We start from the raw sequence: 19,246 nt of genomic DNA on the forward strand, positions 1-19,246 counted from the left end.
CTGTTGCTAAGCTACAGAGACGCTTGGAACTTGTGGCCATTGTTCTGCACCTGTTGCTAAGCAACAGGGTTTGTTGCTTTATACGGAGCTTTCAGCTCTCCGTATCTTTTACTATAGCTTTTGGTTATCCGGAATTTTTGATGAACCAGCACCACGTCGGTCCCGGATAAAAAAAAGTTTCCTGTAAGTGTTTAATGATTGTAGCTGGCAAAAAACTCAAGTCAGTTTGAACTTCACCACCTTTTCTTCACACTGAACAGCAACACCATGCTTGTTCTAAGCTGATCAAATAACTTGCCCCAATTAAGATGTAGCAACAATTTTGCCAGTCACTGTAGGCAAACCAATCAATTTCTAATTAGAAAATGGTGCACTCATCTACACAATGCCACCACAACTAAACACAAATGGCTACTTCAATCTGATTTTAGTACAGTATCTTAATCACTCACAAATCTGTTTACATTGCAAGTAACTTTACATTCAGCAACTGAAACACAATTACATAGAAATTACAAAACGGAAACAGGCCACTGAGCCCAACAAGTCTGTGGTGGTCTTTATCCACCACACGAGCGCTAGTGCTAATTCCCATGTACCACTTGTTAAATCCGTGTATCTTAAAGTATGGTGTCCTTCAATAAAATAGACAGACTGCAGAGGAACAATCAACAGGTGTTTACTGGGTGAGGGTTACTCTAAAACTAACAGTACCGATCACTACTCAGGGTTTATATACAGGTGTGGTCACTGCTGGTACTACAGTATACAGGAGCTGTAAAAAGTAGTTCTCCCCTTAAAGGTACATACACTACAATTCCTCCCCTTTTAGATTAACAGTACCATAACATTCATTTAACAATTAACACTTAACATGCAACATTAACTGAAAATAGTCCATTTAGAAATTCAGTCTTTGGGGCGGCTTCCTGATCCTTTCTGCATAGCGCCTTTCCTGAGTGTCTTGCTCTTGGTGCGGAGGCAATTCTGGCCCCATCGTCGGTTGGTTCATCAGCTTCCGATGCTACTGTTTCGGGGGTAGATGTTACCTGTATGTCGGGTTCATCACCAGGTACACGAGACCTGGGGTTGACTCGTTCCTGTGACTCTAGGATCTGGTCGCCATGGCGTCTCACAATGTTCTCCCCAACATCCACTGTGTACATTAGTGGCCCCTGCCGTGTGCATATTGTTCCTGGTTGCCATTTCTCTGTTCGGTAGTCGCGGGCCAAGACTGGTTGCCCTACATTGAAGCTCCTTGTCGGCTTCTCATTGATGTGCTGGAATTGCTTATTCTCAACATCTCTTCGCACATTTGGTCTGAGCAAATCCAGACGACATCTCAACCTTCGGTTAAAGAACATCATGGCCGGGGTCTGGTTGGTGACTGCACGTGTCGCATTTCTGTAGGCTAACAGGAAATTGTCCACCTTATGCTGCAGTGGAATGTCGTCATCGCACATGGCCCTTACTGCCTTTTTAAAGGTTTGTACGAACCTCTCAGCCAATCCATTTGTGGCTGGATGATACGGGGTGGATGTGTAATGTCTTACCCCATTCCTTTTCATAAATTTCCGAAATTCTTCGGGCACAAACTGTGGTCCGTTATCAGAGCAAATCTGCTCTGGCAAGCCGTTCCTGGCAAATATGGTCCATAGGACTGCAATCATTTTCTCCGTGGTGGTGGAGGACATTTTGATCACCTCAGGCCATTTCGAGTGCACATCCACGGCTATCAAAAACATTGAGTCCATGAATGGACCAGCAAAATCAATATGCACCCGTTGCCATGGAGAGGAGGGCCACTCCCATGGGTGTAGAGGGGCATGTGGTGGTGCATTTTGGACCTGCTGGCATCCTGAGCAGCTCTTTGTCATGTCCTCGATTTGCTGATCGATCCCCGGCCACCACACAAGCCCTAGCAAGGCTTTTCATTTTCACACCTCCCAGATGGCCTTTGTGAAGCTCATTGAGCACTCTCTCCCTTACCTTGGGTGGAATTACCACTCCGGATCCACACATCAAGGTCCCCTGGCATACTGACAGCTGTTCTCTTCTGGATGAGAATGCTGGCAAGTGAGTCGCCATGTGTTGGCCATCCCTTCACCGTCAAGTCATATACCCGAGACAGTGTCGGGTCATTTCGGGTCTCCTTCTCTATATCCGCATTAGTTACTGGCAAGCGTTCAATTATAGTCGAATAAAATATTTCAACAGGGTCCACTGCTGGTGCTTCCTCCGCCGTAGACAGTGGCAGGCGTGATAGCCCATCAGCGTTTCCATGCTGTTTCGTGCCCTTATACTCGATTTCATATTGGTGCGCCCCTAGAAAAAGGAACCATCTTTGTAGCCGTTGTGCAGTCATCACCGGAACGCCCTTCTTTGGATTAAAGATGGAGACAAGTGGTTGGTGGTCGGTCAGCAAGGTGAACTTCTGCCCGTGCAGATAGTGGTTGAACTTTTTCACTCCCCACACAAGGCCGAGGGCCTCCCTGTCAATCTGGGCGCAGTTACGCTCGGCTGAGGTTAGTGACCGAGACGCAAAGGCTACTGGCCTCTCCAAGCCGTCCGGGAATTTGTGCGACAGCACCGCTCCAATGCCATAGGGTGATGCATCACATGCCAACCGAATTGGTAGTGCTGGGTTGAAATGAGCCAACACCTCTTTTGATGTGATCAATTCTTTGCACTTCTGGAAAGCTCGTTTACATTCGTCATTCCACTTCCATGGTACCCCCGTTTGCAGTAGGGTGTTCAGTGGGTGTAGTACTGTTGACAAATTCGGCAAGAACTTATGGTAGTAGTTCACCAGCCCGAGGAACGACCTCAGTTGTGACACATTTTCCGGTGCTGGAGCCTTGACTACTGCCTCAATCTTTTCAGGGGACTTATGTAACCCCATCAATAACGTGGCCACAATACGAGATCTGCTTCTGGAAAAACTCGCATTTGTGGCGATTAGCTCGTAGCCCATATTCCGTCAATCTACTGAGCACCTGCTCCAGGTTGGCGAGGTGATCACTGTCATTTTCGCCCGTGACCAGGATGTCGTCCAAATAACACTGGGTCCCTGGAATTCCTCGCAGGACTTGATCCATTGCCCTTTGCCAAATAGCCGGAGCTGATGCTACCCCGAACACCAGCCGGTTGTATTGGTAGAGACCTTTATGAGTGTTGATCGTGAGGTACTGTTTCGAGGCTTCTTCTACCTCCATTTGCAGGTACGCCTGGGCCAGATCAATCTTAGTGAAGCGTTTCCCTCCAGATAGCGAGGCGAAAATATCTTCAATCCGCAGAAGCGGATATGGTACAGTGTGAAGGACTGGGTTCACTGTCACCTTAAAAGTCCCCACAGATGCGAACCTTCTTTGGTTCCCCAGGCGTATTACTCAACGACCTCTTCATTACAGGAACGATGGGTGTAGCCCTCTTGCTCCAGTCCACTTTGGACAGTACTCCTGAACGTTCCAAACCTTCCAGCTCTGCTTCGACGGCTGGGCGGATTGCATAAGGTACCGGTCTGGCCTTAAAAAACTTTGGGCTTGCATTTTCCTCTATTTTGATCGTCACTGTTATACCTTTCAGTGTTCAGAGTCCCGCCTGGAACACTTCTTGTGCATCAGTTAGCATTTTTGACAGTCGTCCAGGTGTGACATTGTCATCCTTTTTGGCATCTAGTCAGTGCTTGTATGGAATGCCAATCTAGCTGTATCTTCCGGATCCATTCACGTCCTAGTAGTGGTGGTCCTCCATCTGGCAATACATGTCAATTTTTGGTGTTTTTTTTGCCGTTATATATACCGTTCACCCTTATTTTTCCTTTGGGGTAGACTTTTTGCCCCATGTACGTCTTCAAGACAATCTCTATCTCTCAAGGGTATATGTGAGAATAACCGCTTGTAGTCCCTTCGCTTTATGACTGTTAGGGCTGATCCGGTGTCCAATTCTATTTTCACTTGGACTCCTGCTATCTTGAGCGTGACCCAGATAGTTTGGTGATCCTCCGTTTTGATCACATTATGTAGTTTCAGACAACCCAGCCCCTTGCTTCCAGAGTCTGTATCACTCTTCTGTTCGTCTGAACTACTCTCCGTCACCTTATGTACCTTCTTGTACTTCTCCTGTGGAGATTTCTTGCTGCTGGTTTTCTTTCCCGACCTGCAGACTCTTGCTATGTGTCCTACTTTTTCACACTGTCTGCACACTTTGTCCTTGAACCAGCAATCATTATGGTCGTGTATATTTCTGCCGCAGCAGTAGCACTTCACTGTTCCGTATGACATTTCATTTGTGCCATATTCTTGCGATCTCCGTTGTATCTCTGCAGCGCCCCGTGCGGCTGCTTCGTGTGATACTGCCATGCTGAAAGCCTTGTCCAGCGTAAGATCCTTTTCTAATAGAAGCCGTTTCTGGGTTCCTTCACTTTGAAGCCCACACACAAACTTGTCCCTTAAAGTATCTGCTAGTCCCGTCCCAAACTGGCAGTGTTTCGATAGCTTGCGCAGTTCCGTTAAATACTCAGCATTACTTTCATCTTTATGCTGGTTCCTTTTGTGAAACTTAAATCTTTCTGCTATCAGCAGCGGTGTGCAGTTTAAGTGGTCCTGTAGGATTGCCACTATGTTTTCAAAACCCTTTTCTACTGGCTTCTCTGGGGTTACTAGGTTTCGCAGTAAGCCATACGTTTTTGCACCCATTGAATTCAACAATACCAGCGCTTTATCATCTGGCACTTCATTCGCCTTGCAGTACACCTCTATGCGTTCGACATATGTCGCCCAATCTTCGACTTCATTGTCGAACGCTGTGACACTGCCACTCTTCGGCATCCCTGGGTGTGGTCAGACTGGCTCAAAAATGGCGTCTCCCGTGCTCTCCCTTCTTCTCCGCTGCGGCTCAGATGGCGTCTCCCGCGCTTTCCTTTCTTCCCACGCTCTCCTTCTCCGCGGACTCTGCTCGGCCCTTGGATACTGGCTGCGCTCTGCGCGTTTTCCCGCGCGCCTCTCTCGTTGACGCCGCTCGGTCCTGAACTCCGGCTGTGCCCTGTGCGCTTTACCCTCTCTCTTTTCCCATCGACGCCGCTCGGTCTTCAACCTCGGCTGCGCCCTGTGCGCTTTACCCTCTCTCTTACCCCGTCGACGCTGCTTGGCCTTTTCTGCGCCGTTGGTCGGCTCCAGCCGCCGCTGTCCGGGAAGGGTCTGCGCCGTACCTGTCGCCAGCCCGTTGCGCTGGATCGTCGTGACTGGAGAACCAAGCCCAGCTCTCAACAGCCTCCTCTGCGATGCTCAAGTCTTCTTAGATGGTCGACGTCCGCACTTCTGGACTCGGCCTTCTTCTTGCACTGTTCTCCAGGAGCGAATCCCTGGGAGGTGATGCAGAGCTGCAGGTAGGTTCGAATCGACTCGTCGCCAATGTTAAATCCATGTATCTTAAGGTATGGTGTCCTTCAATAAATAGACAGAGACTGCAGAGGAACAATCAACAGGTGTTTACTGGGTGAGGGTTACTCTAAAACTAACTGTACAGATCCCTACTCAGGGTTTATATACAGGTGTGGTCACTGCCGGTACTACAGTATACAGGAGCTGTAAAAAGTAGTTCTCCCCTTAAAGGTACATACACTACACCACTGTTCCCATATCCCTTAATGACCCTTTCCTTCAAATCACCTATCTAACCTATCCTTAAAGATAACATGGTCTCTGCTTCACTAACTATGGTAGTACATTTCACAATCCTCTGTACAAAAAGTTTCTTCTGCTGTCTGTCATAAATCATCACTAATCCGATATCCCGGTCTCCTTGTTCTAGACCCTTCAACCACAGGAAACAGTTTGTTTCCATCTGCTCCACACCATCCCTTCATAATTTTAAACATGTCAAATTAGACCAGAGGAGATTAATGGGCAATGAAAACAGCATTCATTTTCAAGTCTTTCATCGTCTTTGTATTTCCCCACACCAGACAACATTCTCGTGAATCTGCACTGTACCCTCTCCGTGGCCTTTAGTGTGCAGTCCAACATTACACATCGTATGACCATAATTGGAATGCTAAGGTTGTATACAGATTCACCAATTACTTAAATATTCTATACTTCTTGCCATAAAACCCAGTATTCCATTAGCTGCCGTCATGGCTTTATCTACTTGAGGTGCTGCCTTGTGTCTTGTGAACTTGAACCCCCTCTGCTCTTGCACATCATCCAGCTTCCCCCAAAGTATAAATTATTACCAGCCAATTCTGAATTTCACCTGCTCATTCTGCCATTTTATTGATATCCCTTTGGCCCTCAGGATTATTTACTCGGCCTCCTATTTCAGTACATCAGCAAATGGCAGGGCAGGTGATGTGTTGCCACTGCAGGATGTGGGAGCTCCTGGACGCCAGTGTGATCCAGGGCGAACACGTCTGTGGCAAGTGTCTGTGGCTCGAGGAGCTTCGGCTCAGAGTTGATGAGCTGCAGGCCTAGCTGCGGACACTGCAATGCATCAGGGAGGGGGAAAGTTACCTGGACACTTTATTCCAGCAGGCAGTCACACCCCTTAGGATAGGGTCTTCTGATTTGGTCAGTGCTCAGGGACAGGAGAATGTGACTGCGAGTGAGGCAGGTATGGGGACCCAGGAGGTGGAGGAGCCTGTCTTTGCAATTGTCCAACAGGTTTGAGATTTTGCAGCCTGTATGGATGAAAGTGGTGGCTGCAGGGTGGATGAGCAAACTGGCCATGGCACCGAGGTACTGGAAGCCATTCAAGCAGAGGGAGTTAATAGGAATGTAGTGGTAATAGGGGACAGCATAGTCAGGGGGATAGATCGTTTTCTGCGGCCAAGAGAGTCCAGACGGCTGTGTTGCCTGCCCAGTGCCAGGGTTCGGGACATCTGCTCTGGAGGGGAAACGAGCCAGTGGTTGTGGTCCACGTAGGTACCAATGACATAGGTAGAACTAGGAAAGAGGTTCTGCTGAGGGAATATGAGCAGCTAGGAGCTAAATTAAAAATTAGAACCTCAAGGGTAATAATGTCTGCATTATTACCTGAGCCACGAGCAAATTGGCAGAGGGTAAATAAAATTAGAGATATGAATGCGTGGCTCAAAGACTGGTGTGGGAGAAATGGGTTTAGATTCCTGGGGCACTGGCACCAGTACTGGGGAAAGTGGGATCTGTATCGTTGGGACGGTCTTCACCTGAACTGTGCTGGGACTAGTGTTCTGGCGAGTGATATAACTAGGCCGGTAGAGGTGGCTTTAAACTAAATAGTGGGGGGCAAGGGATCAAATTTGGGAAGATGTGGTAAATCAAAGAATAGAGACAAGGCAAGAGAGAAAGGTATTAATATGGAAAATGATAAACAGACCGTGACAGGAAGGGATAGAGAATACAAATCTGAGTGTAAATCAACAGATGAGGTTAGAGGTTACAAAAATAAAAAAGGACAAAACTAAAGGCTCTGCATCTGAATGCACGTAGCATTCGAAACAAATCAAATGAACTGATAGTTATTTCTATTTGCGCTAAGTATGATCTGATAGCCATTACAGAAACATGGCTGTAGGATGACAGATTGGGACCTGAATATTGAAGGGTACATGACATTTAGGAAGGATAGGAAGCTAGGAAAAGGTGGAGGGCTGACTCTGTTAATTAATGATGGTATTAGCAAAATAGAGGATGACCCAAGTTCAGGAAACCAGGATGTGGAAGTGGTTTGGGTAAAGATGAAAAATGATAAAGGCAAGAAGTCACTTGTGGGAGTGGTGTACAGGCCCCCTAACAGTAACTGCACAGTAGGATGGAGTATAAAGGAAGAAATAATGGGAGCTTGTCAGAAAGGTTAGGCAATAATCATGGGGATTTTAATCTACATATAGACTGGAAAAATCAGATGGGCAAAGGTAGCCTAGATGAGGAGTTCATAAATGTTTTCAGGATAGTTTCTTAGAACAGCACGTTCTGGAGCCAACCAGAAAGCAGGCTATACTAGACCTGGTACTGTGCAACGAGATAGGATTAATTAATGACCTCATAGTGAAGGCGCCCCTAGGTAGCAGCGATCATAATTTTACATTCAGTTTGAGAGAGAGTAGAGTGGGTCCAAGACTAGTATTTTAAAAACTTAAGGGCAATTATGAGGGCATGAAAGCAGAGCTAGCTAAAGTGAACCAGAGTTGCAGTGGCAGACATTTAAGGGGATATTTCAGAATACACAGAATATATACATTCCAACAAGAAAGAAAAATTCCAAGGGGAGGACCCACCACCCGTGGTTAACTAAAAAAGTTAAAGATAGTATCAAACTTAAAGAAAAAGCATATAATTGCACAAAGATGGGTGGCAGGTCAGAAGATTGGACAGAATATAAAAAACAGCAAAGAATGAGTAAAAGATTAATGAGAAAAATATTAAGAGTATGAGAGAAAGCTAGCTAGAAATATAAAGAGTTTCTATAGATATTTTAAAGAGAGTTAAAGTGAGCATTGGTCCTATAAAAAGTGAGTCTGGGGAATTAATAATGGAAAATAAGGAGATGGCAGTTGAATTGAACAGGTATTTTGCATCGGTCTTCACTATAGAGGATACAAGTAACATCCCAGAAATAGCTGTAAATCAGGAAATGGAAGTGAGGAAGGAATTCAAGAAAATTAAAATCACCAGGGAAGTGGTACTGAGCAAATTGTTGGAGCTGCAGGCTGACAAGTCCCCGGGTCCTGATGGACTTCATTCTAGGGTCTTAAAAGAAGTGGCTAGAGATCTAGTAAGATAGCAAAATACTGGAAATCCGAAATAACAGAAAATGCTGGAAAAACTCAGCAGGCCAGGCAACATCCGTGGAGAGAAATTAAGAGTCGACGTTTTGGGTGAACCCTTTTTCAAAACTGGAAAGGAAATTATTTCCTTTCCAGTTTTGAAAAAGGGTTCACCCGAAACGTCAACTATTAATTTCTCTCCACGGATGTTGCCTGGCCTGCTGAGTTTTTCCAGCATTTTCTGTTATTATTTTGGCTAGCGATCTAGTTGATGCGTGGGTTTTTAAAATTTTCCAAAATTTCCTAGATTCGGGGAAGGTTATATTGGATTGGAAAATAGCAAATGTAACTCCTTTATTCAAAAAGGGAGGGAGAGAGAAAGCAGTAAACTACAGGCCAGTTAGCTTAACATCTGTCATAGGGAAGATGTTAGAAGCGATTATTAAATACGTTATAGCAGGGCACTTAGAAAATTTCAAGGTAATCAGGCAGAGTCAACATGGTTTTGTGAAAGGGAAATCATGTTTAACCAATTTATTGGAGTTCTTTGAGGAAGTAACGTGCTGTGGATAAAGGGGAACCGGTGGATGTACTGTACTTAGATTTCCAGAAGGCATGCGATAAGGTGCCACATCAAAGGTTATTGCAGAAAATAAAAGCTCATGGTGTAGGGGGTAACATATTGGCATGGGTAGAAGATTGGCTAGCTAACAGGAAACAGTAGGCGTAAACAGGTCATTTTCTGGTTGGCAAGATGTAACGAGTGGCGTGCCACAGGGATCAGTGCTGGGGCCTCAACTTTTTACAATTTATATAAATGACTTGAATAAGGGACCGAAGGTATGGTTGCTAAATTTGCTGATGACACAAAGATAGGTAGGAAAGTAAATTGTGAAGAGGACATAAGGAGGCTACAAAGGGATATAGATAGGTTAAGTGAGTGGGCAAAGATCTGACAAATGGAGTATAATGTGGGAAAATGTTAAAATGTCCATTTGGCAGGAAGAATAAAAAAGCATATTATCTAAATGGTGAGAGATTGCAGAGCTCTGAGACGCAGAGGGATCTGGGTGTCCTAGTGCATGAATCGCAAAAGGTTAGTATGCAGGTACAGCAAGTAATTAGAAAAGCTAATAGAATGTTATCATTTATTGCGAGGGGAATTGAATACAAAAGTAGGAAGGTTATGCTTCAGTTATACAGGGCACTGGTGAGACTATATCTGGAGTACTATGTACAGTATTGGTCTCCTTATTTAAGGAAGGATGTAAATGCGTTGGAAGCAGTTCAGAGAAGGTTTACTAGACTAATAACTGGAATGGGCGGGTTGTCTTATGAAGAAAGATTGGACAGGCTAGGCTTGTATCCGCTGGAGTTTAGAAGAGTAAGAGGTGACTTGATTGAAGCATACAAGATCCCGAGGGGTCTTGACAGGGTGGATGTGGAGAGGATGTTTCCTCTTGTGGGAGAATCTAGAACTAGGATTCACTGTTTAAAAATAAGGGGTCGCCCATTTAAGACAGATGAGGAGAAATGTTTTCCTCAGAGGGTCATGAGTCTTTGGAACTCTCTTCCTCAGAGGGCGGTGGAAGCAGTCTTTGAATATTTTTAAGACAGAGGTAGATAGATTCTTGATAAGCAAGGGGGTGAAAGGTTATCAGGGTAGGCAGGAATGTGGCTTAATCAGGTCAGCCATGATCTTATTGAATGGCGGAGCAGGTTCGAGGGGCCTACACTTGCTCCTAATTCGTATGTATGTTCGTATGTAAATTTGGGCCTCACTCTCTGGCTCTATATCCAAAACCATTGATATACACAGTGTACAGAAGCAGTACCAGCGTAGAACTGCCAACGAACATTGTAGGACGTTAACTGCACTAGTAATGACAACACAATTATAATTTGTGTTAAGTTTGTGAAACTCTTAATTTGAATTAGTATTGTTTCAGTGGTGCCATCCTCGAGGTGAGGCGGGGGGGGGGGGGGCGGGGGGGATAACTCACTGGTCTTAACATATTGAAACAACTACACTCATCAAAAGTGCCTGTTCTGAAACAATTCTACAAACAACATAGATCTACGTACAATACACTGGCTCAGCTATTTATAGGGAGACAGGGAGGGTGTTGGGGGGCGGGGGGGGGGGGGGAGCAGTAGCGAAGGGGAAACCGGCCAAGACCAGTGACAAAAGTCCTGCCGAATTTAACGGGACCATGTTATAATTTTTTTCTTCCGTTTCCCACCTGGCAGCCAGCCAAATTGACAGGCTGGCCTGCTGCCAGGTGTGAAAACCCTTGGGAATGGTCCCCGGCAATCGTGATCATGATGCAGGCTACAGATCAGGGGGTTTTTTTTTGGGGGGGGGGGGGGGGGGCGGTAAGAGAGAAAAAGAGGGGAAGAGGTGTAACCAATTGCAGCAGGGGCTAAAGAGAAGCCATGATCAACAGAAGGGAGGCAGAGGGCTTCCTTGAGGGGCCGAAGGGAGCACACCTGCTCTTCCTGGTTCACATAGGAAGCACTTACCTACTGGAGCCGGCAGCTCCCACCAGCATTTCCCGAGCCATAAAAAACACAGCCGGCAGCAGTTAAATTTAAATCAGACTCCCTATTTAACGCCCCCCCCCTCTCCCCACCACCTCCTGATCTTTGTCTGCCAGTCGTGGGAGGGTTAATATCGATGCCACAGGGCTGGATTTTACTTGGAGACGAGTTGGGGGCGAGACTGCTGCCTTCTGAGTTCTAGTCCCACCCCCAGCGACGTCAGACGCTATTTTCCCGATTGGCCTTAAGCACGCCCTGCAGGTTTGCTGGCCAATTAAGGGAAAGCCGGTGTCAGATGACGTCAGTTGATGACGCTTCATCTGCCGGTTTTCTTAAAAAGGCACGAGTCATAATTTTTTGACAGATGATTTGACAGTGTTTAACAGCATTAAGGTGCTGTCAAACACTGACAATCACTGTACAAAGGTGAGCCCTTGCACCAGGCTCTCCAATGACACTCTCCTTAGGGTGAAACAGATTGCAGTTGCAAGTGAGGATACAGAAGCGATGTCACTTCTCCCATTGAGGTGAGGCCACACAAACACTTCAAAGCTTGTCACCTGCAGAAAAATCTAAACACATTAAAAATGACTTTTCCAACATTTCCTTGCCTCTGATGCTCACCAGTGTCCCATTGCATCCTTCACACCACTTCTGCAGCTGTCATCTGCACCCCAACAGTACAACAGACCCACAGTACGCCTCACTTACCCTGGCGGGGTTCCCAGGCATCGGGAAGCCCACAGAAGTCTAAAATTTGGAAAAAGCCTCTTAACTACTTGTTAACAGGCAATTAAGTGGCTATAATCCTCTCCCTGTCGCTAGGAGTCGGGTCCCTGCGCATATCGGGGACCCGACTCCCGGGAAGATTGGTTGGAGGCAGGTTGGGAGCGGGTTCGGGACCCGCTCCAATTCTTTGACTTTCCCAGCAAATTCAGTTCACACATCTGAAATTTACTCCTCCTGATTATGAATGTAGAAATGATTAAAAGAGATGAAAAACAATTGCCAACTAAATAAAACCAATTTGAAGCTATGGGATTTATTGAAAAATCTGGCCTGTACCACAATCTTTTTTTTTTGGAGTAGGAAGGGGAGGAGGGGAAGGGAAGAAGGTACAGAATCATCATATCTAATCGTATTCCTGAATGTGTTATTGAATCAACTTTACTGGTATTACTCAGCCAGATGGCAAAAAAGTGAGGGACCAAGCTGCATTATTATTATTTATTAATAGTTTTGAAGCTATTCATTCCTCATTAATTATATATTTAATAAGGAGGGAATCAGTGCATCCTTCCTCACATGCCGGCTGCAGTGACAAATGTATTCAACAGTTTGTTAACACCCACATTAAAAACAAGTCTTGAAAGGGTGCTCAGTTTTACTCAATTCTAAAAACTGCTCATTTGGAGTACTGGTCAAGCTACAATATTAGCAATAACAATGAGACAAAGCTTCTCATGATGAATTTTATTGTTTCCACTTATAAGAAAAGTGATCAGCATATACTTCATGTGCAACACATTGGTGCACTCATGTACGCTATTCCAATGCTCGCCAGGCCGGCTTATTTGAGGACTGTCCATATAGCCGCAATTTTACTTACCTGGGCGATGTCGGTGGCGGGTCCCGACCCCGTTGCTGGCTCCATCCCTCTGTGAAATGACTTTCCCTTGATGGGGCTCGTTAAGCCCGTCCAGCACGTTACCCGGCCCAATTAGAGGAAGCAGGTCTGGTGACGTCATTTCATGACGCGTCATCAGCCGGCTTCTTTAAAAGGGACCATGTCCAACTTTGTTTTGACATTTGTGCCGTCAGTGTTCTACAGCACTGAAGTGCTGCAAACACCGACGAGCACTGCACGGCGTTTCCCGACCCGGTCAAAAATATCAAATTTCCCACCTGACCTGCCACCAATACCACCCGCTGATCACCCCACCCCCCCCGGAAAATTCCAGCCTAAGTGTCTGTTTATTTTGGAGTGTCGGTTTGTACAGGTTTCACTGTATTCACTTCAGAGATAGATACACAGTAAGAACGAACTAGCACTTATATAGCACCTTTCATGACCTCAGGACATCCCAAAGTGCTTTACAGCCAATAGGGCGCGGATAAATAAAATGCTGAGAAATTAACGAAGCAACAAAGTAATTTGCAGCATGCAAGAAGTCGATGCAAACCAAATTACTTACAAGATTAGCCCTTTAACCTACAATCTATCGTAGCTTTCCTTGAGAAAACAACAATCTCTGCTTTAGTTCAAAAGCAACGTTTAAAATCTATATCACACTGGTAATCACATCTCTACATGGTTTAAACAAAAATGGCTGGGGTACTGGGTAATACATCAGGTAGTACAAGATACCTTTGCCTGTAGGATAGGGGGTAAAATAAAATTCAGTCTAATGAGAATCATGTCTCCAGTCTCTGCCCATGGCAAGAGCCCTATGTGAAAGATTGAGCACTCTCAACCCATTACTGCAGGATACAACCCCACAGCAAAAAATTGCCTACAGACAGATAAAGATTGGCAATCTCCCTCAGAAAGGTCACACAGATGGCTTGTGAGAGAAATGGAAAAAATATTTTGCCAGAAAATCAATAATTAATAAAATTCCTAGCAGTGATTTCATTTTTACCACTAGACCAAGTGGCTTAGCATTTGCATATAGAGATACTATTCAAATCCAGATCCAATAGCTGGTGGGGTTCAGTAATCTGTTTAAATGAAAATTAAAGCCAAGTACAAAATTCAATAAAACTGCAGAGAACCAAGTTTCGAGGGATGAAGTGAGTTAGATACTGGGATGAAACCTCCCGTATCTATTGCCTTTAAGTATTCTGTTAATTGATTTGAGCAGCTTTAACCCAATTCCTAGAGGTCATCAGCCATAGGGCAAAACTATTCCAATTCAGCACTAATTGGCACCTTCACTCAGAAGAAATAAGAATTGTTGGCAACGAAAATGGAAAAAACTATACTGACAGTTCGGAGAGTTATGGCACGTTGCTTGGGCAGAATAAAGGGACGCTGCAGACAAACTTACACACAACCTGGCAGTACTTGATGCAGACACTGAACAACAGAGGTGGAAAAAGTGTTCCATGTCAATAGTTCAGACTTTATTACAGAACTGAAAGAGCCACAGAACCAAGGTAGTGTCTCCATCTACTGATGCATACTGCAGTATTGCATCCTGAGCCAATCTAATGAACAATTCGGATTTATCCAATATTCCGTTAAGGCACTCGGAGGATGGGTGTAATGCCATCTGAAGCCTCACTTTAACTAGCCTATATAAATATGTACAGCAGGACTGTGCCAGTACTTGCAGTAACTATTTTTCTCTTACACAATCATGTTAAAATTAAACAGTAGTGTGGGGTGTGGATGAAGAGTACTTGCAGTACCAAGTTTAACAAGCACACAAAATTTCTCACATGATTCAGGTGGCAGCCAAGAACAAAGACTTGAACAAAATCAGAACAGAAGATCAAAACTTACCATAATGTATTTCTACAACCGTTTGTAATATTACATTTATGTCCAATAGTCTAACCATTAGTTTATGTACAATCTAATGAAGAATTTCAAAGCCACCTATCAATCCCAGGACTCGAGGATGGCCCCAGTACAAATATAGCAGAAAGTACAGATCAAATTTAAAACAAATCAACTCTAATTTTCTATAATTATATACATATTTATACAATAAATATGAACAAAATATAACACATTGCATTGTTCTCCAAATTAATTGGTATCGGTGCACAACTAAAGCTTAGAAAATGTTGGCACTCCTAGCATCAACAACTCAAAACAGCAGCATTTAAGCTTATATTTTTTTTATATAAAAAGAGTTCACAGAAATCACAGAAACCCCACAATGCAGATAGAGGCCATTTCGGCCCATCGAGCCTGCACCGACACATATCCCACCCGATCCCTGTAACCCCTACACCAACACATATCCCACCCTATCCCCGTAACCCCACGTATTTAATCCCCCTAACACTAAGGGTCAATTTATCATAGCCAATCAACCTAACCCGCTCATCTTTGGACTGTGGGAGGAAACCGGAGCACCCGGAGGAAACCCACGCAAACACGGGGAGAATGTGCAAACTCCACACAGACACCCGAGGCTGGACAATTGCACTACTCGTTAAACAATTGCACTACTCAGAAATTTGAGGTCAACAATTTACAAATTCTTTTACTGTTTTTCAATTACAACATTTTACTGAGCCACCTAGAAATGTTTTATGAGAATAAGAGTAGACCAATGATCCAGTATATTATCAAATCAAATCTCTCTCACTGAATGATTCCTGAATTTGCAAATACTAGCATTGCTACTGAAATTACAGAAAAAGAACTAGCATTAGGATCCAGCAGTAAAGAGCACCCCTCCACCCCTAAAGTTTTGGCCACATTTTCACAGGTTATTACATTAACAAAAATATTAACTGGTGCTTTTGAAGATATTTTTGTAGTTAACAGACTGATGAGAAATGTGATCACAGTGCACAAGTGCAGGCTTTCTGTGACTAATACATCATCAGGCTCAGTAGATTAATTCAGCATTGACTAAATTACATTTCAGTACAAGGGCACCTGCCTGAATTGTATTTCATATGCCACTGATTATTATAACTTGCGGCATTTGTCAGTGGTTATTAAACAAATTTCAGCACAATATTGTATAAATTGTCTGGTAGAGTGGAGAACTTTCCTCAGCTGAAGTGGATTCTTCGTTGACCAGTAAAAGTAGTCTAAATCCATAACAATGTGGATAAACATAAGAAATTGCCTTGTACTATTCTCAAATTGCAGTGCAAAAAAAATTCCAGTAGCAAAAAAAAAAAATTAGTTTAATTATTTTGGGTACCTGATCTGCAGCAATCCAATTATAAATAGAGAGCTCGGTCAAATATAAATCACTGTTTTAAGTACGGTCTTAAATGATTTATATGTCCAGGGTACACTTCTGGGCTCAAAGGAATTTTTTAAGGAAACAACATCTGAGCACGCACAGTGGCATATTTTATGGAGAATTAGACATTTGCTGCTTGTACTTATGATTTGAACTGCACAGGAAGGCAATATATTCTGCAAATAAAACATTCTGCTCTCAATTTTCAGGATATACTTTCTGTTCCATTCAGATGTTTCTTCTTAAAAGATTCACTGGAATATCATAGTTATAGCATGAATTTAAGAGACAAATTAGCACAAATACTAATACTCAATCCAGAATTAAAAATCTCCCATGCCATCAACCACGCGTGTCACAATGCCATCTCGATATGGTCCCAAACACCTCAGAGTAAATAGAAATATATTTGCAAAAATCTTATCCTTTTGCATACACTACAATGAAAAGCTTCCAATAAACTCAATGGATTTTCAAAAACAGAGGAAATTACAGCTCTAGTAACAAATTTGAAACCTGTTATAAGATTTTTTTTTTAATATCCAAGGAGTATCATAGCAAAATACTTTCTTCAACCATTAACTGCAGACGTTATTGTACAGATGGTACAAGTAATTAAGATTAAAGGAATATATTTTTACAGGAAGAAATAAAAAGGAGTCCAAAAAATATTGCGTAGTAATTCAAACTGTAATCGTGTCACTGCCATGCTTGTTAATGTGCAGATTTGTAGTTTGCTACTAATGAACCACACCAAATCTAATGTATATTGTAGTCTATTAAATCTTGGTCTTACTACCACAATACAGCAGAGAACAAAATAATCCAGTGGTTTTCTGTTCAAATAATTCAACAGTCCATATATTCAGACGTTACAGGCACAGTTTCATTCGCACATCTAACTCAATGAGGACAAGGTTACTAAAATTTACAACATTTGTGTCCAGTGCACTATAAATATGTGCAGAATTATTTGAAACCATTTGTTAAAACTTCTTTGGAGTTCATGGAGTCACACAAAAATTGTTCACATGATACATCAAAAGTGCTAAAAAAAAAAAAAAAATTTCAAGCCCAGCCAATTCACAAAATGTGGAGAGAAGCTGTGTCAGTAAAGGTTAAACTCTATTATGGCAGATAATGGAACATCCTCTCTCATTCGTTTGAACTTCCATACACAGAGAATACCAAAATAGTGTAAAAGCTGTTGGTGGGATCAGAGAACTTGCTACTTCAGGGCAGCTAGGAACAAAGCAGCATGGGAAACGAGTGGTTGAGACAATACTTAGTAAAAATATGCATACTGCTCAAAGTCATGTCACTGTTGATGGATAATGGGTGGAGACTGCAATAAACCAGTATGGAAGGGTTAATCAGGGCAGCAGCAGAAATCTAATACCGATGACGAAAGGTCATCGACCTGAAACGTTCACTCTCTCTCTCCACAGATGCTACCTGACCTGCTGAATATTTTCAGCATTTTGTTTTTATAGCAGAAATCTGACTTCATTGATGAGGGAATCTACTAATTTAGCTTTGTTTTAAATAAGTATAAATGTTAACTTTTATTGGTTGAACATGATAATGGCCCGGATTTGCTGCAATAATAACGGTGAGGTTATCAGCGCTCGCCGTTATTACAAGGTAAATCTGATAGCAACTTCTGGCATCCGCACATGCGCAGTTAAACGTGGAAATTCAGAAGTTGCTGTCAGCGATACCCTGTTCCTCCACAGGGTGCACTGTTGCAGTCCTCACCAATAGGCTCGGCACTGAAATCACTGTAGTAACGTGAACTTAGGGTAATTCCCCACTAGTTCCACACTAAAGACGGCTAAAAAGTTACGGCAAGTGCATTCAGAAGTAAGAGTTTTTAACGGCGTAATAAGTGATAATTACTGAACAATCTCTCTGGCCCTGAAAAATTAATTTTACAAGTATGAAGTCACAGTCTCTCAGAAGAAAATTAATGTAGCAGATTTTTTTTAAATTTTTTTTTAACTTTTTCTGTCTCTCTTATCTCTCTCCCTTAATTCCATCTGCATTTTCCAAACTTTATTTTGTTTCCAGTACATGATTTAAATGTAATTTATATTTCCCTTTTTTTTTTTACTTCCTGGTTTACAGTCTGCATGTCTCATTGAGGATACTTCAATCTGATTGGTTGAAGAGCCTCACTGTTGTTTTCCCTATTCAGAGACCACAGATCCCCTGGAGATGGCGTCGCACTGAAACAGAAGATGGATTAGGGGAAATCCTGTCTGATAAGCCCATAAACATTCTCTGGGCAACTGTATTCAAGTTGAACGACGAAAGTAGTTTCTTCGCCGCCGAGAGAAATATCCAGGCCACAAAGTCTTAAACTAATCAGTGCCTAATTACTGTCTTGCAGCTGAAAGTCAAAAAATGGTTTAAACAGCTGTTTTTTTGAATGAATGAACAAGGAAATGGAATCTGTGGTTAGATGATGACAAAAATGTTGAGGTCAGAAAAACCAGGTGGAGTATGTCTTTGTAATGAAATATTGCATGACAGTATGAGACAGGCAAGACTTGGAGGTTGAGCGGTTCCGAAGAATGAAAAGTTACCAGACTTATGGTTAGCAGATTCACATGGTTTAAAAAAAACAATTGACTACAGGAATGTGCTGTGCGATAGGGTAACTGGTACTTACTGATACAAATTGCAAGGATACCTTAATTCAGATAATGAAAACCATTTCCCCTTGGGGAGAAGCGATCATAATATGACAGAATTCTTCATTAAGATGGAGAGTGAAGTAGTTGATTCAGAGACTTGGGTACTGAATTTAAATAAAGGAAACTACGATGGTATGAGGAGGCTGAATAAATGAGTGAAAACATATCAGGGTTTCTTCAAAGATTACAGCAGGTAAGACTAAATGGTTCTGAAGGATGTTATTTAAAAGAAAATACTTGAAATATTATTTTTGCAAAAGGTTTCAGTCGCTTTTCAATTGCATCAATAGTAAACAGTGAGAAAGGTGCCATAGAAAAGA

At 43.1% G+C, this 19,246-nt stretch overlaps 1 protein-coding gene across 5 annotated transcripts in view; it reads right to left on the reverse strand.

Annotated features, from left to right (window-relative positions):
* The window catches only part of diaph2 (diaphanous-related formin 2), a 940,841-nt gene that overhangs the window by 789,093 nt on the left and 132,502 nt on the right, over positions 1-19,246 (reverse strand). The gene's annotated exons all lie outside the window — the stretch shown is intronic.

The sequence above is a fragment of the Somniosus microcephalus genome, chromosome 1, assembly GCF_052327205.1.
Source record: "Somniosus microcephalus isolate GS21.2 chromosome 1, FLI_Smic_1.0, whole genome shotgun sequence".
NCBI lineage: Eukaryota > Metazoa > Chordata > Chondrichthyes > Squaliformes > Somniosidae > Somniosus > Somniosus microcephalus.